This window comes from Dermacentor albipictus, chromosome 6, assembly GCF_038994185.2.
Source record: "Dermacentor albipictus isolate Rhodes 1998 colony chromosome 6, USDA_Dalb.pri_finalv2, whole genome shotgun sequence".
In the NCBI taxonomy this organism is placed as follows: Eukaryota; Metazoa; Arthropoda; class Arachnida; order Ixodida; family Ixodidae; genus Dermacentor; species Dermacentor albipictus.
In genome coordinates this window covers 79,977,971-80,002,625 of record NC_091826.1, presented here as the reverse complement: position 1 = coordinate 80,002,625, position 24,655 = coordinate 79,977,971, and the positions used below count along the sequence as shown (strand labels likewise).

Sequence of the window (24,655 nt, the reverse complement as noted above, 5' to 3'; positions counted from 1 at the left end):
GGGAAGGTCAGTATCGGAAGCTACACAGATCCTGGTAACATCATGAACTTTAACGTCGTGAGATGGCATATCGCACAGAACGGAGAACTGAACCTCAGCACGTGCACAGTCAATGACGGCGTGATGGCGCGACAGAAAATCCCAACCGAGAATCACATCGTGGGAGCAACAAGTTAGCACAAAGAAATCAATCGGATACAAAATGTCTCGAATCAACAGCCTGGCAGTGCACATAGCGACTGGCTGAACTTGCTGTGCACTGGCTGTTCTAAGCAATAATACCGAAGGCATCATGGTCACTTTCCGTAATTTACGGCAAAGTTTCTCACTAATCACAGATACAGCAGCTCCTGTATCGACGAGGGCAAGACATTTGATGCTATCAACAGACACTTCAATAACGTTAGCGGGGGAAAAACGAGGACTTTGATGTTCCGACGATGACGCAGTTCGTGCCTCAGGAACTGCGGAAATCAGTTTTCCGCCTCAGTAGTACTGGCACTGGGCCTACGACGCATGGGTGAGAGTGAGCGCCGACGAGGGGAAGGCGAGCGACGAGTATTGTAGAGCTGTGACTGCGGTGCTGGTATGTCATCAGCAGCGTAGACTTCCGATGGTGGTCGCTGAGGCATACGGTATGGTCGGAATCCGGAGCTGGGTGGTCGCGCGGTGCCCACGAAGGCCGGCAAGCGCCGGCGGCAGAAGCGCGCTACATGCCCCGGTGTACCGCAGGCATAGCATATTGGGCGGTTGTCAGGAGTACGCCAAGGATTTGTGCCTTGCTGCTGTGCGCTGAAAAAGGGAGCGACCTGCTGGCGAGGCGAGGGCGGATGAGAGAACACCGGCTGGAGAGGCGCTGAAGGCGGAGGAGAGAATCCCGGCAGACGAGGCGCCCGTGCAGCGGCTTCAGCATACGTCAGAGGCGCGGCCACGGGAGCCGGCTGACACGGAAGTGGAAGAGCTTCGGTCACTTGCTCTTGAATTACCTGTCGGATCGCTGGAGCCAAATATTGAGAAGGCTTCTCCGTGGTCGGCAAAATCGAGAGCTGTCGCGCGACCTCCTCGCGCACAAATTCTTTTATTTGCGTCAGCAAAGTTGCGTGGTTGTGGCCAATAACCAATGCTGCTAACGAATCTTCCGTAGGCGGTGGGCGCCGAGCTAAGATGCGTTGTTTCCGTAGCTCGTCAAAACTTTGGCACAAGTTGATAACTTCGGCCACCGTACGCGGATCCTTCGCTAGCAACATTTGAAATGCGTCCTCATCAATGCCTTTCATAATGTGTTTTATCTTGTCCTGTTCCGCCATTGACGGATTCACGCGCTTACACAGGTCAATGACATCTTCGATGTAACTTGTGAACGTTTCACCGTGATGTTGCGCGCGCCCCCGTAAGCGTTGTTCTGCGCGAAGCTTGCGCACAGCGGGGCGCCCGAACACTTCTGTGAAACTTGTCTTGAATCTGCTCCACGTTGTGAAATCGTGTTCGTGGTTTCGGAACCAGAGGTTCGCGACGCCGGTTAAGTAAAACAGCACATTGTGCAACTTTGTGACGTCGTCCCACTTGTTATGCTGGCTCACCCTTTCGTAAGATGACAACCAATCCTCCACGTCATGATCATCGGTGCCGCTAAAGATGGCAGGATCACGCTGGCGCAATGCACCGGAAACGATGACCGTCGGAGGCTGGGGTGCATCTTCCTGGGTGGTTTCGTCAGGCATGGTCGCAGCAGTCGGTAGCGTCCTGCTTCGGAGTTCCAGTTTTTGAGGTTACCCCGCACCTCCACCAAATGAAGTGGGGTTTATGTAGCTCGTTCGAGGGATCGCAGGTAGCTCTAGATACAAGTCCTAGCGCTTCGCACCAACAACCCGCGCTCGTGTCTCGCGCCGCAGCGGTGGCAGTCCGCACAGTGCCACATGCATATTACCCGCTACAATATATATATATATATATATATATATATATATATATATATATATATATATATATATATATATATATATATATATATAGGCAAAAGCAGGCCCGGAAGAGTCCCATCGACATTATTGTTATTTAATGTTACTGCACAAATGTTATTTCTAAAGAAAGCACTGCCTTAAAAATAACCAAGTCACCATTATGACCATTTCTGGTTGGCAGGATTCGAACACAGGACCTCAAGCACAGAATTAGGACATTGAAACCATTAGGCCACGGACGCATTTACCTTGGTGGATGTGTTACTTGTTTGATGATAATCATCATTAGTCATGAAGGCCTCATTTGCGCCACCAACGCTGTTTTTCCGCCAAATTACAACGAATACCACGCATGGACACCATCTTGTGAAGAAGAAATTCTATGAGCTGCCCACATCGTGTGATCCTCGTCCTGTACAATATCGCTTGATCTAGCCTCCGAAATACCTCCACAGATTCCATTGCTCTCAGAGTCAGTGTGGAGCGTAAGGCCTTGCTCTAATTATGCGCATTGCTGCTGCGCGATTGCTCAGTATTTAGTGCGTTCGAGTCCGAAATGCACAATGCTTAAGTGACACTGGCTCAAATTCCAGTATATGAGTGGCTGTGTAGATGCGTTAATATTCTTCGCGCTTAGGCAGTGTTGAAGCTTGTCACTACGAGGTGGCCTGACGGCAAAAGAAAATCACCGGTGTGCCAAACCGAGTTTCGAGCAGTAATATTTCCTGTGGTTCCGTCATACTGGACACACACAACTTGCAAAACGCATGCGCATGAACTTAAGGGCAAAAGCGCATTGAAATGATGAAATCTGTGAAACAATAGCTTAAGATATGAGAGATTTCACAGTAGATTTCATTGCTTAAAGATGTGCAGGACAAAAAACGCGGAGCTACAACAATCTATGTGTTCGCGAGAAAGCGAAGCTCACTATCCAATTAATCGGTGCAAAAATAAACTGTATCAAAAATAACACAGTATCCGAGTAAACTCTGACGATTATTTCATTCAGCTAAGATGTGAATGATGTTTAACATGTATCTTTTTCTGCGTGTATACTTGTCCCTACAAGCGTTCGTGTAACTCCCCTTTTGACATTATTTGGCTCTCTAAATTTCGAAGCACGGCGAGTTTTCTAAAGAAAGCAGTACAATTACTCTTTGCGCATATGTGAGTACATGCAGAATAACAGCGTTTTTGACGCAAAATGTTGATAGATATCATTGTTCCACCTTGTAACTTTCCTAAAGATTGTCCAGTGCCTGCGATGTCTTTAGTAGGCCACCGCTTTCCATGTAATGGCCACAAACAAAAAGCAGTTAGAACAGAGCCATACCAGAATGTCCAGCAGGGCGCTCTCCTTGCGGTTGGCAGCGTCCCTGAACGCTTCGGCCTTGTGTACAGAATAGCTGCGCACCTCTCCACGGCCTTCATGATGCATCGCGTTGAAGATGCTCGCAGGAATACCGGTGAACTCGATGAGGCTGAGACTCCTGCTAGCGCCATGCGCGAGCACGATCAAGTCGTCCCAGAAAAGCACCAGACCTTCGACGTTGACTCTTGACTAGCTTGAGGTTATAGGCAAGAGCATACACCAGTTCTTGCTCCACATCCCGAATTTCCTGGTTTGTCCGACAGTACCAAACGTGAGTAAGGTGTATGTCTACCTCATTAAGCGTGGAGGAGACCCTTATATATGCAGCCAGGGCAGAAAATTCATAGCATTTGAAGCCATCGGTATGAACACACAGTGAAGTTATGTGCTTGCAACCACAGACAACACGTAAAGTGTTCATAACTGAGGGCGGGACGTTGGTAATTGTGTTGCTCGATGCGATAGTTGCATTGTAGATTTGCGGACATTGCTGTAGCGTAATGGTGTTGTGGTGAATGCAAAAACTCTCGATGACAACGTGATCATCAAGTCCCCGCTCCCGGATAGTTGTGGAGACTCTGTCGATACCATCTATGCAGGGCAAGGAGTTGACGACCACGGACTTGATTGCGCTGTTGTCCGCCACTGCGCCGAAGAACACGAGGCACTCTGCTTCTTCAAAGGGCCGCAAATCGATGCTGAGCTGGCTGAGCGACGAGTTAGATTTATGCAGGGCTTCGAACAAAGACTTCATGCACGTAGCCGCTTGGGGATCCGGAAACTGCATATCTGGATCCCAGGATGACATAAGGCACACGTTCAACGACGAAGGTAGCTTCGGGCGGCGTAGTGTGGCATTCCGTTTGATCACTTCGGCGAAGGGGATGACCGTGAAGATGCTGGAAAGGCATGTACACAAATTTTTTGTCGTTACAAATTTAAAACGAAATTTAAAAAACGCGAGAAAAACACTGTTTAGTGCACATACATAATCTTATGCTAGAAACAGAAATCGACGTTACTTAACGCGTAAAAAGAATTTATGTTTTCAGAAACAAAGATCACAGTCTGTTTCATAAAATCCGCAAGTTTTTGACAACCATCGCGTTAGCGAGACGGCGTAAATCAAATATGAAACAACCACATTGATAACCATGACATGACATTGAAATGAGGGGCTGAGTTTCCGGGGCAAAATTTAACCAGAACGAAATTTGTTTGTCCCGTTTTTCGTTAGGGCTCGTCATCTTCCAAATTATAAGCAATCATTTAAGAACGACAGGCAATCTTACTAAGTAACATCAATAGCGCTTTTTTGTGCTTTATGAGCAAGTCCAACTTTAGCTAATCAACATGCACTGCTCACGTGCGTCTCGAGTTACAAATAAAACAAGAGCTTGAATAGACGACACCAATAGTAAATTTACCCCTTGCCACTACAAATTTCAGGAGAAAAACTTAACTCACTGTTACATATAATTCGTTCATCAACATGCAATTCCCAACCAAAGTTTGAAATAAAAGAAAAATATAAGAACGAGTTCGCTTTTATTTCATGCCGTTAAGAGCGATTTTTTCCGAAAAAATATTTGTTGTTTTAAATAAATAATATTTGTGTAGTAATAATTATTTGTTTCCGGAACACTTCAGAATTCAAAAGCTCGCGCCAGCGTATGAAATACGGCGCTATATGTTTTGTGCTAAGTGGCATCCCCTAAATCATATTTGATGTATCATACTTAGTGCCAAATATGCCTATATGACATGTTCGGCATTGGGGAGTTAAACAGTATACGTCCCCTAATAAGTGCTGCGAGATGCCCTATTGGTTGTGGCCACTCATAATACATTTTAAGCTATACACACAATAATGGGTCGTCTACAACGATGACTGCATTGAGTTCTTCCAAGGTATTCATCTCGGAAATGGCGTCGACTATTTCTATCAGGAGTGTTTTCATCAGAGGTGAGCCCCTGTCTGAAAAGTCTGGTGATTTGAGAGTCAATTTGCGTAGCGTGGAGTCTTCTTTGGCGAGGTATCTGGCGAAGACTGCGTTGGAGGCTTCATCGCGGTAGCCGAACACGCTTTCTCCAATGGCGAGTTCAGTGATGCTTTTGTTTTCATTGAGCTCTCGGATGAACCAACGCGCATGATTTTTGTCCATTTGGAGGTCTGCGATATCGAGTGCTGTCAGATGACCCGTGCCTGAGAAAAGTGACCTTCCAGGCAGAGGCATCCCAACTCCGCTTTCCTTTTTGAACTCGTACACTTCTAAGCCGACATATTCACCCAGCGGGATAGGATTGAGCACTTCGACCGAGGAAGTGCGTCTCCAAGGTGGTAGTGTTGATCCGCAGATTCTTTTCAAAGAGGGATTGAGCTTTATTGTTGAGAGCATCGAACGACGAACTGTCAATATGAACGTGAGTTCTAGTGCTGTGATGCAGCGATGCTCGGCGAGTAGATGTTCAAAGAGATCGAGGCAGCCGGGGGTGATTTCTACGCGCCTCACGCTGCGCGGGGGTACAAGTACGAAACGCCGAAGGGTAAACGCCTGCGAGAAGACGCGCAAAATGAGGGGCTGGAGATCGTTACGGATCCTTCCGCGCCCACACGCAAGGGCAGCAGCGTATGTGCGGACACTTCGCCCGACCTCACGTTTACGAAGAACGTCGCTGGAGCGCGGTGGCATAACACGCAGGAGCACTTGGGGAGCGATCACTCGGTGATCGAGATCGAGGTGGACGTGGGACCGCACTATATATATATAGCATCATCACGGTTATCGGGACGGCACCAAGGGCAACCACTACCGGCTGGTGGAATGGGACGCGTTTCGCAAAGCCCGGAAAGAGCATAATCGCGGCAGCGAGGCAATCGACGACATCGAGAGTTGGACCGCGACGCTCAGGAGGGACGTTGAAGCGGCAACGCGGGAAGTACCGCAGGAAGCGCACCTGGAGGTGATAGATAGTAAACTGCAACACATGTGGGAAGCCAAGCGCACCCTGCAAGGCCAGTGGAAGCGTCAACGGCACAATCGAACGCTACGCAGATGCATAGCACGGCTAAACAGGGACATAGAAGAGCACGCATTGCAGGTATGCAAAACGCAATGGGAGGAGACGTGCAACGGTATGGAGAACCAGCTAGGGACGCCCAAGATTTGGCACCTCCTCCGGCATCTCTTGGACCCTGAGGAGACCAAATTAGCGCACGCGTATAAGATCAACAGGCCAGTACACGACTACGAAGGCACGTCCGCGGACATTCTAGAAGCCGTGCGAACCCGCTACGCCAAGGCAACTGGCCCATCGCGCATCCGGTGTACGCGGGGGAGTGTAACGCGCAACTAGATGAGGACTTTAGCGTAGCAGAGGTGAGGGCGGTACTGCACAAGCTCAACAGAAAATCGGCGTTGGGCCCGGGCGGTATAACCAATAAAACTCTCCGCAACTTGGAGATGAGTAGATAGAACAGCTGACGGATTACATGAGGTATGATAACGAAGAAGCAGGTGCTTTCTGCTGTAAAGCTAAGCAAACTATGGAGCAAGTTTTATTACAATGTGAAAACGTCTCCCGAGAGGTCGATTTTGGTACAACAGGCCTCCTCGAAGCCCTTGGGTTCTAAGAAGAGCAGTGGAAACGTAAACATATCCGCAGTAGAAATTAGTAAGAGGCGATTGAAGGATTGGTGGAAGAAAAGTAGGGAAACGACAAAAAACGGAGACGTATAAAAACAAAGTTCCTAATCGGGGATCAGCAAATTTGGTTGGGGGAGTTCATAGTTTTTTTTTCAACGTGCGTAGGACATTAGACAGTATAATAGCAAGAGCTTAGCGGCGCAACCCACTGCCCCGTTCTAAAGGGGACGCTCATGACGTCCGTCCGTCCGTCCGTCCGTCCATCCATCCATCCATCCATCCATCCATCCATCCATCCATCCATCCATCCATCCATCCATCCATCCATCCATCCATCCATCCATCCGTCCGTCCGTCCGTCCGTCCGTCCGTCCGTCCGTCCGTCCATCCATCCATCCATCCATCCATCCATCCACGTATTAGCCCCGATAACGAAAAACAGGGGCGCTGCGAGCGTCACTCGCGTGACTGTCAGGGCACGGACTCATGCCTGTCGTCTGCTGCAGTTCGGGCGGTGACCTGGCGCCTTCTGCAGTGTTTCGTCGTTCCCTATGCCTGTATACTTATGACGTGCCTCTCAGATATATATTTTACGTCTTCATTCGTGAAAATGTAATCAAGGAGCTTAGTTTCTAGACGACAATACATTTCTCAAAGGCAACGCTATATATACTGCCACCCGAGGGAGCTTGATCAGACCAGCGCATTACGGTTTTCTCATGCGCTGATCTACGCGTTGCAGTGGTAGCTCACGTGAATAATGAAAGCATAGACGCATAATCACAGCACATACGAATCCAGTTAGTTTTTCAAATTCACCATGCTGCAACATCTGTGTCACATTAAACTCTGGCTATAAGCCAACCTCAACGAGTCGGCTCACGGGGCTGCGCGTGAACTTGCCCACCGCGCTACCCTCGACCAATCGGAAGCCGACTCACTAGAGAACAGGGACACGCCTTCCACCTACAACGAGATAACTAAACACTACTATCTCAGCCGCAGAACCTACTTTGTTCCTCATCCGCGCCTCAATAGAGCTCAAGCATTAACGCTCCGTCTACTACAAACGAATACCTATCCGAATCCATCGCTCTTAAATAAAATCTATCCGGATACTTACACCAACGCTACCTGCCACGATTGTGGAGATATAGCCACGTTAGACCATATGCTCTGGCGATGTGCTCGGTCACGCTCTATCATCGCTAACAGCTCGGCCAGATGGGAGGCGGTTCTCCGCAGCCCTCTTCTGGCTGACCAACTCTGGGCTGTCCAGCAGGCCCACGATGTGGCCGAGAGGCTCGGCCTTCCGGTTCCCACGTGGGAGCGGCCCGCTTCGTGAAGACTCACGATCTGCAGGACTTTAATTTATAAAGTTTTACCATACCATACCATATATGACTTCTACAACATTGAACTTCATTTTAACACGCTGAAACATCTTTTCTCCCGACGTTCACTGTTCAATACCGAATTTTCCTATTTCTTCACAGAAACGCTCGCCAGTAACACATTTCCCTTCAATACTAAAACTGCGTTCTTTCAATTCAGTCCTGTTGTAACATCTTTGACTTGTGTTCGTCATATATGCTGACTACCCCGCCATTTATGTAATACCCTGTAAAGGGTCATTAGGGGTCCAATATTTGAATATGATGACTTAGCTAACACTGCAGTATAGATTCTTCAAGCACCACTTGCGTTTTTAACCACTTCGCAAGATTAGGCCGTTCTTCACCGGTTAAAATTCAGTGGAGATAATGTGAAGTAAAGCTGAGGTTGCAGCACACGGAAAGGAACGTACCAATATTTATTCCCTTTCTGTACTACGCGTTTAACTCACTTCAGCAATTTACTGGTTCTTCTTGCTTGAGAAACAGGCATTGGCGAATCTGTTTGGAGAACTGCCACAGGGATGCTCGGGCCAAATGTTTGAATGAAGTGTGCCTTTTACACCGTTTCGTTCCAGCCAGCAAGAAGCCGTAGCGTGATTCATTAGTAGTGTGGCACATATTGAAAATATCATTGTTCCCCAGTGGAGGTCAAAAGTCAAGTGAATTCGTGTGAGGCTTGTGATGTCTTCTTTATGAGGCGTATATACGAGGTCCTTTTTTATGTATTGACGAAACGAACAGTTTTCAGTTAGTGTAGTTTAAAGGCAGCCTAAGCTGCGCTTATAGTGCTTCGAGTATGCTATAGTTATTCTAAGCGGTGCGGTGAACAGCTACTTTATGGTTTCAATTCGATGTTCTGCTGAACTGCCGGGTTTCGTGAGAAATGCGTGCCTCGCCATAACAACAGTCGTTCGCTTCCGTTGCGGGAGCGATGTGCCATATCGTCGGCAAAAGCTAGCGAAGGCCATTATGACACATTTCATCGCTTGCAGTTGATTGGTTCTTGATCTTAACCACAAATTTTTTTTTTTCATGTGATTGCCGTTATGGTATCCTGGAAGTATACATATGTTATACATGATGCTCCATCGTGTTAACAGCCAATGCGCTTCTGGGTGCCTGTTTCAGAGAAAGGTGAAGGTTGCCAAACCTTTTCTCACAAAATGCGCGCCTAACTCTTCCTTTGAAGCTTTAATAGAGTTTCCACGTTTAACTAAACTACTCACTAAAGCAATGAGGAAGAATCATGATGAAAGCTTCGCTGGGCAGTGCCCGTCTAACCCCGATTTATAACCTTGATACCAAATATCAAGGTTTTTCTTTCATGCAAAATGCGATGGCTCCCATAGCTATTTACTAAGAGAATGTTAAGAGTTTAGAGGAGCATTATACATAACTTCGCGTGTTGAACTTGCAGACATTATTTTTAAGCCAAATTAATTGACAGACGAATGGCCTGCATGCATGGCCTTGCCATGCATATATGCATGGCAAGGCCAGTAAACCCCGTCAGCGCTACAAAGCTTGCGATACGCAAGTCGCAAGTTTTCATGACTTGCGCTGTTTCGAAGAAGAAACCGCGGTTCAGGAATGGCCGCAGAAATAATCCGAAACATTCTTATACCATGTCACATGGGAGTGTAAACACAATAAATCATTCCACCAACACAATAACCCGAGTGCGGAGCAATGGGAGAGTCGGCTTACCAGCTGCGAGCTCACGGCCCAAAGGGCCTTAGTGCAGCACGCTAGCGAGGTAGCTAGGCTCAGTGGAGCCCTGGAATAGGGGCCCACCCTTGCTGGAAGAGGCTCCAAGTCGCCGGCGCCCAAGACGACCGAGACCTCGAGACGCTAAATTCATGAAGGAACCAAAATAAAGTTTCTCTCTCTCTCTCTCTCTTCGAGTACGGCTTGAGCCGCCAATCCTACCCTGGCATTGAAGTCGCCCATCAGTATAGTGTATTTTGTTTTGACCCATCGCCGATTCCACGTCTTCATAAAAGCTTTTAGACTTCCTGGTCATCATGACTGCATGTAGGGGCATAGACTTGTACCACCTTCAATTTGTACCTCTTATTAAGTTTCACAACAAGACCTGCCACCCTCTCGTTAATGCTATAGAATTCCTGTATGTTACCAGCTATTTCCTTATTAATCAGGAATCCGACTCCTAGTTCTCGTCTCTCCGCTAAGCCCCGGTAGCACAGTACGTGCCCGCTTTTTAGCACTGTATATGCTTCTTTTGTCCTCCTAACCTCACTGAGCCCTATTATATCCCATTTACTACCCTCTAATTCCTCCAATAACACTGCTAGACTCGCCTCACTAGATAACGTTCTAACGTTAAACGTTGCCAGGTTCACATTCCAATGGCGGCCTGTCCGGAGCCAGGTATTCATAGCACCCTCTGCAGCGTCACAGATCTGACCGCCGCCGTGAGTTGCTTCGCGGCTGCTGGGGACTGAGGGCCGGGGTTTGATTGTTGTGTTCATATAGGAGGTTGTGGCCAAGTACTGCACCAGGGTGGCCAATCCTGCTCTAGTGAGAGAGTGCGTTACCGGTTTTGGTCACCGGGATCAGGCCGCACTCCAGGCCTGTTTGTGCAATTTTCTCAACACACGGTTTTCTTTTTTTGTATTTTCCGGTGGAGAATTGCGCGGCACCGGGATTTGAACCACGGTCATCTTGCACGGGAGGCGGATAGTCTACCGTCCCCGCAGGAGTTAAATTAAAAAATTACATTATGGGGTTTTACGTGACAAAACCACTTTCTGATTATGAGGCACGCCGTAGTGGAGGACTCCGGAAATTTCGACCACCTGGGGTTCTTTAACGTGCACCCAATTCTAAGTACACGGGTGTTTTCGCATTTCGCCCCCATCGAAATGCGGCCGCCGTGGCCGGGATTCGATCCCGCGACCTCGTGCTCAACAGTCTAACATCATAGCCACTGAGCAACCACGGCGGGTCCCGCAGGAGTTGTACGCCTCATTGGTGCCCTATTTGATCAGTCAATGTGGACCAATCTGATCTCGGTTATACCGCACGGATGGCACTCGGCTAGAGAGCCTGGTATTTATGACCTGCATATGTGTGGCCATATATAATTGACCATAGATATATATACATTGTTTTTAAGGAGCGTTCCCGTACAGTGATAAAACAAAGGAAAAGACATTAAAAAGAAACAAATCTGGGGGGAAAAAAGGAACATAAGAGGTGAATTGAACTCGTGACCCTTGGATGTTGGCCGGAAAGATAGCTCAGGCGGTTGGTTCGTCAGGCCCCAGCTTAATTTCAAGCGTCATAGCTCCTGCTCCGAGCCTCATACTTACGTGGAAAGGGACTGATGTTGTCCGCGATAGTCGATTTCTTCGAAGGCATACTTTCTTGGAAAAATGGCCGCCCGAGGAGAAGAGCGAACTCGAGCGGCTTTAGAGACTAGGGAAATTACAGCTGTCAAGCGACTAGTGTGGCGACCGCCAGGGAGCTGCAGAGGGCATTGTGCACATTCGACGCGGTGGGGTGAAAACGAGTTTCTCTTGTTGCCTTTGCTCCCTTACTCGCGTTTGTCATCTATATACGCGTTCTGAACCACCCGCAAAGGTAGTGTGCGAGACAGCCACAACCACAGCAGCCCGAAGTAGCAGCAGTGGGAAAGTCGACGGAAGAGGCAAAAGAAGCTTCGTTTCAAAAGCAGCTCGACTACACATGACAAAGCCTACACCTGCTGGTTTTGCCTGCCAAACTCCGTGACGTCATTCTCCTTGATTTGCAGGACATACCCACATCAGGACGCTTATGCGTACTCTAGCTTGAGCGCGCCAGAAGTATGGCTGGCCAGGACTTCCTACCTGCGTCCATGGTTACGTGCAAAGATGCCAAGAATGACAGCGCAACAAATCGTCGTTTACGAAGCTTGCTGGGTTTCTCCAACGCATCGATGCAGTCTGCCAGAAACAAATCGATAGTGGTTGCCCCAAAACCCTTAAGCGCTACGCCGAGACAAAAGTTGTGCAACGCGCCAAGGCTTAAAAATTTGCTGTTTAGTACATACCACACCATTCTCACTAATGGTGCCCAGCGTTATCAATGTTACAGCGAAATTTATGAGCAACGTCTTCAAAGGCGCGCACTATCGCAACAAAACTGGCTTCCTATTTCCCAAACCAACCCACTGCAGGAAGGGTTAGATGGCACCATCGCAGACATGCTATGGGCACTCTGCAATGACCAGGCGGCGCAGCGATCGGTTCAGCCGTCAGCGCCACCGTGTCAGTTGCGCCAAACACCGAGGCGGCCACTGCTACGGAGGCATGCTTTTGCGGCGCCCGTTTGAAACTTGTCGGACGTTATAAATTGTGATTTTAGGGCAATTGAAAACATCAAGGCCTATTTCGGACTACCGACTCTCGAGAAAGGACGTCGAATTTACGACAACCACCATGTATATCATGTCAAAGAAGTAAACAGCACGGTCATCACAGCGAGGGGCTTAAATTAAATCATGCTGATTTAGGTGCCAACACCACGATATGATTAGGAGGCACGCCGTGGTGGGGGTTCCGGAATAATTTGGACCACCTGGGGTTCTTTAACGTAGACCAAAATCAAATTACAAGGTTGCTTTGTTATTTAGAGCCCATTGAAATTCGACCGCCGTGGCCGGGATTTAATCCCTCGAGCTCGTGCTTAGCAGCCCAGCACCATCTACAGCCACTAAGCAACCACCGCAGCTCGCGAAGTATTTGTCACAACAAAAGAAGCATACTTACGTCGAACTCAGTGAGTTAACAAATCATTATTTTATGCCACTTAAGTGATCAAATACGGCCGTGGACGTCCTTGAACTGTCGTTTGTCGTTGTCACAACTGTAGAGGTTTTGGCGAGTAGGTAGCCAAGTGCTTTTTCCTCCGTTGACAAAGTGCCTCGAGCATATTTTGGTATTGTCGTTCGGGCTCGAATGTGAAAGGGCATTACCGCTGAAGCATCATAGAGGGCAATCAGCTGAGACTAAACAACGTGAAGACTGAACAAATGTGCGCTAGCGTGTGCGAGAGAAATGCTAATTTTCGAATACTCGACGTGTGCTGCTGTGTACTCCAATTTTAGTTCTGTTGTTCTAAGCGCGAGAAAATATTGGTGCGAATGAGCTCGGTTCCAGCATTCGCGTCTTGATCTTGGCGCAGGAAAAAACACAGCGCGTACAAAGCTCCAGCACGGAGCGCTTTCGAAGCTAGATTGGACACGTAACAACCACTGCGCGTTTCCTTTGGAGTAAGACGAGCTAAACAAATATACCTAAACTAATTTACAAGAGTGAGAAAAGGTTCACGCATTTTTGTGCCGTTGACGCTTTATTGCGTGTTTTTACGGATGTTGCTGCTGGTTCTTATTTTATTTTTCTTGTTTTTGCATTTACGTCTTAGTTCGTTTACAAGAATTCAGAAGACCGACACCAACCACGATGATCCATTGCAGCCGCCGGATTGTTTCCCCCGGTTTTGAAGGGAAGCGGTACAATTTGATACCGATCGACATTTCCTTCGAGGTGGTGACAATCCCTAACGCAGCAGTATCTGCGCGTGTTCTTTTTGTTCACACTTCCCACGAAGCAGCTGCCAAGAGGCCGCGGTGAATCCACTGGAAAATTGGAAACGCAGGCTTTCAGGCGGGCCTGAGCGCATTACGGACAATGGTGAAATGACGGTGAGGGCCCACCCGCGGGTGCTCACCGCCGCTGCTAGGTGGTGCGACATGTACAGGCCAAACTTCATTGCAGGGCGCCCATAGAAATGTGTTATTGCTGCGAAACCATGATTTCTTGAAGCGAAGGTCATAGTCCCCGTAGACACTCTTTATGGCAAATCAGTTTTGCGGAATCCTGCAAGGCGGAGGAAATATCCTGAAAGGGAAACATTAATTGACCCGAATGTAGCGAAAAGTTACAAAGAGAAACACATGCGGGTTTCGCAGAAAGGACGCTTCCCAGACGAGGATAATTTCGTCCCGGTCCGGGATTGGAACCCAGAACAAACACGATTCGGGGCGGTCGCTCTATCATCTGAGGTAACCAGGAGGCTCGCAGATCGCAGCAAAACGGGCGAATAAATTGAGAACTCGATCGACAATCGAAAACTCAAAACAATTTGCCCGTTTATAGACAATAACAGACACGCACCCCCCTTCCCAACACAAATAGTTTCACATATGAGACCACGTGGTCACTGCAACGCTTTTGTCGACTAAGCCTTCTAGAGGCGAGTTTACAGAAATATTATTCAAAACAAGCGCATTTGACGTGTTATATTTTAACATGTCATAGCACGTAGATCTTCACCTCGTGCACATTCTTGTATTTACTTTTCCTTGTGCTTGAAAATCTCGACGCTCTTTATAAGAGAGTAAATTGAAGAAGGCTAACTCGAAAGACCTCTTCGTCACCACGTCTACGCAGTGAAGCTGAGAGAGACTTGAGGTACCTTTTGATGTGATGCTGTTTGTAGATATAGGTTCTAGCGCTAACGACAGCAGAAATTCTTTGCTATACAACGCTGTTATATACACTGCTCCTAAAAAGAAAACGAAAATGCCACAACTCACAATATCGCACCGGCCAACGGCAAATAGTGCTGTGCGGAAAAGAAAGCTTTGTGTACTTTTGCACATCTGTTTATTACCTAACAGGTTAGGCCTGCTTTCTTGTCCTCGTCTTTACCGCCCGCTTAGCTAATGCCTTTCAAGATGAACCAACGAGCCCATCTCGCCCCAATTGTCCTAATTGCGAATGTGCAAAAGCGAAAGCCAGACCGTCAACGAGTTTCTGAGCAATCTATGTACGCTGGTAACATTTCACGGTTGTCCCAGGCCTTGGGTGGTGTGCAGGACGCGCAAGGAGAGAGAGAGAGTGAACTTTAATAAGCACCAGCAGTTTTGTCGGCTGGGCCTAGGCCTCCCACGATGGGACGTCGAGGTCTTGCCTCTTCGCCGCTTCGTAGGCCTGCTGGGTCGCCCAGAGTTGGTCGTCGGGGTGGGAGCTGCGCAGGGCGGCGTGCCATCTCGACGAGAGGGTCACGGGATTAAGGTCCTCGGTATTGGTGTTTGCACTCCCATAGCATGTGGGGGAGTGTTGCCGATTCAGTTTTACAGACCTTGCATGTCTGGCTCGGGTAGATGTCGGGGTATATAGTGTGATAGCGTGTGAGGGAGGGGTACGTATTCGTCTGCAACAGGCGAAGGGTGGTTGCCTGTGCCCTGTTTAACTTGCGGTGAGGGGTGGGGAAGGTTCTTCTTGCGAGGTAAAATGACTTTACAAGGTCGTTGTATCTTGTAAGGCGGTCGCGTGAGATGGTGCAGGACGCGCAAGGACATAAGAAACAAGCAAACAAACAGGGAAGTTGCAGTGCATTGAATGTCACTCTGCTTCCCGTCAACAGGTACAAAAATGGCACAGTCATTCCAGGAAGGGTTTCAATGGTTTCGTAGAACTGATCTTGTTATGATGGATGAGCAGGAGTGCCAGCGACGTGTGCTCCTTTGTGGGTCAAGCACAAAAGGCCCTTGAGAGCAGAGAGAAAATTAGACCGTGGCCATGCTTTTGCTACACGCAAGGATAAGTTGCAGCCTGCAACGCCCATTAACACTGACATTGATGCCGCCACGAGGTTTGCCCCTGAACCTTGCTGCGAACGCCGGTCTTGACGATTATACCACACACCCACAACATATCTGGGGCATTAAACAAGGCATCTTGTTTTCATTTAGAAATGTGTTATGTATAATGAATAAAGAATAATCAAAATTTCTGGGTAGAAATACATTGCTGCTGCTTAAAAGCAGGGAAAAACAGTTATTACAGAACATCTAATCTCATCTTTAGTGTCTTTGGACAATATTAAATGGCGAAATTGAACGCTGTCGCTTTTATTTGCACAGTTATTTTTTGAATGTATTAAACATAGCGCCTGATTCGTGACATTTAGCATCGAATTTCCGCGGTATATCCAGGCAATATCGAAACCAAGCTCCGCGGGGATGGACGAAAGGGGGCCCATGCATATTGCATGTATTTGCATGCATATGACTTGCATATTGTGTGTGGCTATTGTTCCATGCGGGCGGGTGCCCCGACTAAGAGCAACTGCTCCGGTGTCTCCATCTGTCGGCTCAACAGGCCAGCGCTCCAGTTGTTTTTTGTAAATATACATTTTAAAACACCTTTGGTATTCAATCCATAGTTCGGGCAACAATATCAAGCTGAAACGCCCTGTGAAGAAGTTTGAAACTGAACGTGTCGGCCAATCGCAGCGCCTACCGATAGGGCACGCTTTGCCTGGTTGTGTCGAGTGAGGATTTGCTGCTGCGTGCTGTCATTCAAACTTGTTCCCGAATTTGTTTACAGGGCGTTGGCGTCTGACTCGCAATCTCCATATTTCCTGTATTTGGCCTTCAACTTCGATTGCGAGTATCTCAAGCTACCTGCGATTGTTTGGATTTTGAAAAAAAAAGAAAGTCGACGTGTCATAAATTGCGACGCCCTACACGTTTTCCCACATAAAGAACTGCCCGCAATTTATATATAAAGACCCAATTAGGATTTTTTTAAATTATTCTTTTGAGAGCAACTAAAGCTGCTGAAATGTATTTACGTCTAGTCGTAGACCTTGTATGCAATGACGACAAGCTTCTTACGGCCGCAGCTGTTTTATAGAAAAATGCCGCCTTGTTTAGGCACACTAGCCACCTTGCCAAAACGTGCCACCTTGTTTTAGGACACCGCTTAGAACACTTGCAGAAACTGCAACGCTTACCACCATCTAGTGCGTTATATCACTTTGAAGACCATTGTTACGTCGAAGAGTCCAGCAGTCACCGATTACTGCGCGAATGAGCGCCTGTTCTTTTATCACGTTTACTTTGTAAAGAGGTCCCATTGCAGTCTTTGACTCCGGGACCTGCTCCTGAATATTAACAACTTGTAATCATTCTAATGATCTCAATAAAAACCGATTCTGATTATGATCGATAAAAAGCTCCACGGCGGCATGAGAATTCTCGGCCATTCTTGTTCATTAAAAGAACGTCTGGTATCGAGAATGCCAACATTCGCCTTTCGTTTAGCAATAGACACCGCCAATGACGCTTTGGATTTATAAAAAAATAAGGAGCGGTAAGTGAATAGTCTAATTGAAGAATAGTTATGACGTTTACAATACAAAATAATCGAAAAAGTTGTGCAAACTCGATCAGACATCCTTCAACTAAACGGCGGTCCGATGAAAAAACATAAGCATGTTTCCGTTGCGTTCCAAAATAGACATATCGCGCATGACACCAAACGGCCCAGTCATCTCTGCGGGAAGTAATGTCGCCTCAGTATGGCCTACTACTGCTTGCTGCTTCCTGTGACCCACACCCACCGCCGTCACATGATCTCACAGCGACACGTTTTTTCTTGAGGCCTGGTTCTGCCCCATTGTTTATAACCTATGAGATGGTTGAGCATTGTCATGCCTACACATGGCACATCGCATGTCAGCAGAATTGGCGGAACAACTATGGGGCTCTACGTGCCAAAACCAAAATCGAATTATGAGGAATCGAACATCGATTCCTACTTTGTTTGGGAATCTTTCTGTGTTGTTTAATTTGCATACCGATACTCAGCGGTAATGGTGACAGCGAATGATTATATTTCTTCAGCATTTACTGCAAGACGAGGGCAGTGATTTGGTACCAAATGTTACCTTGCGTGCATCACTGCTGTTCGTCTGCGTAGTGCAATGAACATACACCGAGACGTGTTTGCTTAAGGCGTGGTTCTGAGTCATGGTTTATAAGCTATGAGATGGTTGAGCACTGTCATTGCTTCACATGGAACATCGCGTGGCAGCAGAAGTGGTGGAATAATTATGGGGCTCTACGTGCCAAAACCACAATCGGATTATTAGTCACGCCGTGGTGGTGGACTCCGGATTAATTTTGGTACCCAGCTGTTTTTTAACGTGCACCTAAATGTAAGTGCCCGACCACTTTTGTATTTCGCTGCTTTCGAAATCGGCTTCCATGGTGGGAATCGAACGCGCGACGTCGAGCAAGGCTATAGCCGCATAGCACGGAAATATTCATTTGACGTGTGACCGCTTGCGTAGTGTTGCATAGAACCTTCGGGGATTTAATGTGATTTTGCATCTGAAAACCGTCGGTCATTTGTCCAGTCGACAAATTTTCATGGTTTTTTGTTAGAATTTGCAGAAACGTACAATTCCTTGAGTTCTTCTGCAACTGTTGTCATGTCTGTGCCTATTGCAGTAGTGTTTCCTCACGTTTATCTCATTAAGGTGGCGTTTTCTTTCTCCCAACCATCCGCCCCATAGGGTAACTGCGGGCGAAGAGTGCTGAGGCTGTTGCGCACTGATTTCAGGATTACGCCGCTTCTACGGATTCTCTGCCTCATCTCCTTGCCCCATCTTTGCAACTATATTTACCACTCCTTGAGGCTTGCACGTTATCAGAACGGTAAGGGCTGTGGGGGCTCACGGATAATTAAAGCTGCCAAAAGGCTAATGTGACGACACCCACAGATCTCCAAAGAGCACTGTGCACGTGGGACGCGATAAAAATCTCCAAACGAGTTTCCCACGTCGCCTCTGCTATCTTCCACGTTATTTTCATATATATATTCACGGTCTGAACCCCCCACCCCGCTTCGTGCAAGAATGCAGGACCATGCAGTAGAAAAGTTGGAGGGAGAGGGAAAGAAATCTTCGCGTTAAAACCACACCGTGGCGAAGATGGGGAGAACGTAGGAAAAAAGAAAGTCGTATTTGCACTGGCGCCTAATTCCGTCGCACAAACCCGGCGGACAAGCGTGACGAATGGGCACGTCGCCTCTCAGTCACGTGGCATCCGTTTCCTTCATCGGCACACACAGTGAACCGTGACATGGTGTTTCTTTTTTTTTTTAGCAGGCATACGTAGGTTGCGCCCATGCAGTGTGCTTGGTTGGCAGGGAAAGTAGGAACTATTCAGAAAATCTGTCTGGAATTCTGTAGATTGGAAGTGAGAAACGGCCACAGAAGGGGCAATACTGACGAACTTCAAGTGCCTTGCAGGTTTGAATTCCACTGTTAACTCGGCATTGTGAGCCAGCCGTCAATTTCTGCGTATATGAGAGCCACATTATAAGGGACCGCAACCTGGGCAAGGAAACTGAATTCCAGCAATCGGCGTTCCGTGAAGAGTACAGCTGAGAACTGGTTGGAAAGAGAATGCATCCACGTATTTCCACGAAATAAGAAGAAAGGGAAGGAACATACCATATACCAAGAATTTGCTGAATTTTTGTTAAAGATTAAATAAAGGAATGGTAAACTGGGTATGACGGTAAATGAGAAGACTAGGCTTGTGATAAAATACGAAGAAATATACATTTACACAAAAGAAAAGATTCACTGTCGCCGTTTGCAGCAGACTTGGTCCAAGCAGTTGTAGAATAGAAGAAATATGTCAGGTAAAAGTGAAAACGACATATTAACAGAACCAAAAACAGGCGCTACGAGCCGATACCAATAGACATAGCAATACTGAAATTTCTGTTATTAGTAAACCGGGGAACTCATTCGCTATGTCAACCACACAACTGTAGCTGTAGAATGCAAATTTTACATTCAGCAATGAAGTAAAAATATTTACATTATACATTCAAACTTTAGGTCTCACGGAGGTAGAAAATATGGCCACATAACTGAATAAGGCAAATATATACAGCCGTATCTCATACAAAAGTACAATACACTGGAACAAGCAGGTACAAACATTTAGATGGGAGCTCTTGAATGTGTTTGTAATAATAACCACACAATTATAACCAGTAGGCCTGGTTAATATATCTCTGAGACCTCTTGATGCTATTACAGAAATTGCCTTGAGAAGTTGACAAAGCAAAATACTGTGGCTGCAGGTCTATCACTAGGAAGGATAAAATTAAATTATGGGGTTTTACGTGCCAAAACCACTTTCTGATTATGAGGCACGCCGTAGTGGGGGACTCCGGAAATTTCGACCACCTGGGGTTCTTTAACGTGCACCTAAATCTAAGTACACGGGTGTTTTCGTATTTCGCCCCCATCGAAATGCGGCCGCCGTGGCCGGGATTCGATCCCGCGACCTCGTGCTCAGCAGCCTAACACCATAGCCACTAAGCAACCGCGGCGGGTCACTAGGAAGGATAAGTCGCATCTTGGTGCGGTCGTTTCCAACGATGTACGCTCTAGCCACGTGGTTTGTTCATGCGCCCAGGGTCTTCTACAATGCGTCCACGATAAATTTGGCAAACTGAACAAGGCATCTTGTTTAAAATTTCAACACAAACAGGAGAAACGTTATCTAAGATTAACATACGTAGATCAAATTTCCAGGGTCAACTGCTGCCTTAGCAGTAACTTACTGGTCCAACTGCTACGTACGATCATCAGAATTAGGAGGCGTGTATAATTAACCTATCTGTAATAAGTAGAACATAGCCAGTGCACTAAACCTCACCGCCAAGAAATAAATTTGTAATTCGAGTTGTCAAAAGAAATATATCTCGCCAACCTTTTCAAGCGTAGGTATTAATTGCAGGCAACGAAATACTTGATGAAAGCGTTCGAAATATACAGGTTGGCTGGAATTAGGTGTATTCTGTGCAAGTCCACGTAATTGTGATCTCTTTTATAAACGGCCTAATTGAATGCAAAAAGAACGCAATATAGAGGAAAAACATTATTTCGTAATAACAAGGAATATTTGAAAGTGATTGAAACGTCACCGCAGCAGCTGGGAGATATAAATTCAGTGTTTGATCATTCTTGCGATGATCGAAGATGTCATGCGCACTTAAAAACTTTCATTGAAGCGAAGGCTTAGTCTGTGATTTCAAATAGCTCTGCAGTTTCGCGATAAACGCCCGAATTCAATTTTGTACTATTGAAATTTGGAAGCACCAAAATCTGCAGTCTTTATGCATTTAACGCATCATTGTGTTGGCAGAAGTTCAGGTATTACATGGCGAACACATATTAATTTCCAATCCTCGTCTATCGATTGGGATGACCGTGTGGAATACTTTTCTAAGTAGACATTTCTTCAGCGCAAGCGAAGTGCAAGCAACATGTGGTCATTGTGAACCAAGCCTTTGTTTATTTTTTTTAGCGACGCCATGATAGCTATGTTTACTTCCATTTTTCTCTCTTTTTTTCTGATTTGTCAGCTGCTTGCAACATGCTGATCTGGTTAATTGTCATTGCTGAGTTGGTATTGTCTTAGTGAAATTGAATATGGTGCAATCAAAGTGATTAAGCAGCAGTTGGAAACGTAGGGAGGTCAACAACAACTCAACAGAAAAGAGACCATATATAAAGTGTTAGACATAAGTTTGCGTGCTAATTTTGGCATTAAAATTATACTTCATGAAAGTAGAATAAGTAAAGGACAGCAGGGACACTAGTGCCAACTTGTGTAAATGCTAACCAAGCTCATTGCAGCTTCTACGAGCAAAAATACCACGTGTTAGTGACACGCCACCATTCGCCCTTTTTTGTCATATATTTGCATTGATGAAATTGTTTTCCCAAGGAGAGAAAGTGAAATACAGCTCGCACACTTACTGCGCAAACATAATTACCTAAAGCCAATGACTTAAAGACTGAACGGGTCAGGAAACTCACGTACAGACGCTCGCCATTTTATTTCCCGTAAAATGTTTGCGAAAACATCGTGAGCTTTGTGGTTTCAGGGTTGTAGCCCGGTGTTTACACTTTTGCTAAATCAAGGCAGAAGCGCACTCCATAAGACGATTATTTAGCCACCCGAGATTACGGCGCTGTGTAGGCCTCCGGGAGCTCAAGACCCACCGCAGCAAATATTGCGCGAGTTGTGACGCCTTTTCCGTTTGGCCAAAAAAAGAGAAGAAAACTGGATATATTTTTTTATTCTGAGAACAGATAAGAGCGTTAAGAAAAAAAAACTAAAAATAGAAGGGTATATGGGGAACCAGCGCTGGCCAGGAGGCGCTACGACATTTTTCATGCGTTACTAAAATATGCTGAAACCGTCCGATAGGGAGGCTACGAAGATGGCACGACATATTTAGCGATAAGAAACGTGCGTCTGTATCAATGTTTGCCTAGCCCGATGCGGCCAGCCAAGTTCTGTCCATGGCCATGCGCGCTGCGTAGAGCGCATGCGCTGCTACGTCCTAGCACCTCGGTTCCCTGCCGTTTGAGGAGCCGTGAAAAGTGTGACTCAAGACAATCGGTGAATTTGCTGACACGAAATCACTGCGTGTGCTACTGGAAACTGTGTCTACCGCTCGCTAGGCTGTGTGTTACGGCGCTGCTGTCGGCACGCGAAGCTTCAGCGCTGGTTGCCCATAGAATGTAACACACGTGCTTTTCTTTCTTGCACACATTCACGGATTTCCCGAGTGTTTCTTTTCACCCTCTCCCCTCTCTCTTTCGCCATTTCTGGTACTCGCGCACACAAACGCACAACCACGTGACCACTTTAGGACCACCCTTCGCACGTTGTGAAAGCCAATCAACGACAACCCATAGCCGCCCTTTCCTCCTCATTTCACTACTTCCCAGAAAGTGGAGGCGCAGAGCACCTTCGAGGCTTTAAAAGACGGCGCAACCCTTCCGAGAGCCAGTTCAAGCACGCAGTGGTTTCAAAGCCAGTTCAGCTGCACTGTTTGCGCTATAATTTCATCGCTGCACGCTTCGAAGCCTGGAATCGCAACGCATCTCTTCAAAGCCACGACGGTGACAGCCAGCAGCTTCTGACCTGTTGAGACGAGCGACTGAAGCCCATCGCCGCCACGTCGACGTTGAAGCACACACCCAGTCATGATGCGGTCAAGGCGCAAACACCACAACATCATCGTCGCAAGTGAGTGCGCACGCCCGACCTCTGAAGGTTCGGCTCGTGATGCATGGGTGAATCGCTCTGCGCATTCCTCGGGGAAAGAAACAGGTGTCAAAGATGCCGGCAATCAGCGCAGAAGGAAGCTTCGAAGGCCTTTTTGGAAGCCTTCTGCCGCATCCCACAACCACGTCCAGACGACATGCGACGACGTCGTGCTCGAGGGTAAAGGCCTCCAGACGACTCCAGAATTGGCGATCGAAGCAGCATCGGCGAACATTTCTGCGCGATGCCCGGAAAATAAAACTGCTGTGGACGATAACGACACCCATCGTGGAAGCGAACCTTCGCCGACATTCCAGATTCCCTACTCGTGCAAAAAGCAACCCTCCCCGATTACATACGTTTTGCAAGGATTTAGCGAGTGCCCCTTCTTGGACATGCGACGCATCTCATTCTTGGAGCCTTTGCCCGCATCTTGGTTTTGCGTCATCTGCGGCGCTCTTCCTGCCAAGACCAGGCAGCTTCCCTGCGGCCACGGCATGTGCTTGGTGTGCTGGTATACCGCCTACGAACGCGCCGGCAGACCGCACCAGGCCAACGGTGAGCTAATAATGTTCCTGTGCGGCCTCTGTCCCAAGGATGGTGTCCGGTTCTCCGATCCTGCTCTGGGTGAGGCGACCTGCTCACCGAGTATCTCCACCAAATTGGTGTACTGTGTGTACGGAGTGCATGGCTGCCAGTGTAAAATCGAACTCCGAGATCTGGAGGCCCACTGCCTATACGAATGCCGTTTCAAGCCCACGAGCTGTACTCTCTGCGGAAGAGACGACATCGCGGTGTCCAAGGCCGTTCAGCACTTTGTACTCTGCGCAGGATTGACGACTGGTCCATCCGACTCATGGTGGATGAGAACGGCTGCTGCAGCTGCAAGTTCGTTCGGCTACGATCAACGCCTCTGAAGCAACCTTAAAATTCCTGGGGCAGTCCGACAATAAAGAAAGTGTTCTTTTGAATTTTTCGGCTTGAGTGATGATTGCACGTATGTTCAGGTCACCGGCGACGGCTTGCACTTGTACATAACGCGCGTTGGCTATAGGACATGGTACACGTTATGCCACGTTATTAGAGGCAATACGCTATTGTGACGACACGCATATTAGTTGATTTAGATTACATTCTGTGTCTTCGATAAAATGTACTTCTCTATTATGAAGTACGCAGTTAACCTAAACGAAAATTACAATGATCGTAAAAAAATATCCAGTTTCGCCGGCGAAGGGCAGAAATTGTTTGCAACACTCATCTTTGGTCTTGCATTTGATATACGTCGAAATGTGGCTGATGCGGTCGGTACCGCAACCTGAATC

General features: G+C 47.3%; 1 pseudogene; it reads right to left on the bottom strand.

Annotated features, from left to right (window-relative positions):
* Positions 1-24,655, bottom strand: part of LOC139047046 (uncharacterized) — a 44,123-nt pseudogene that overhangs the window by 5,628 nt on the left and 13,840 nt on the right.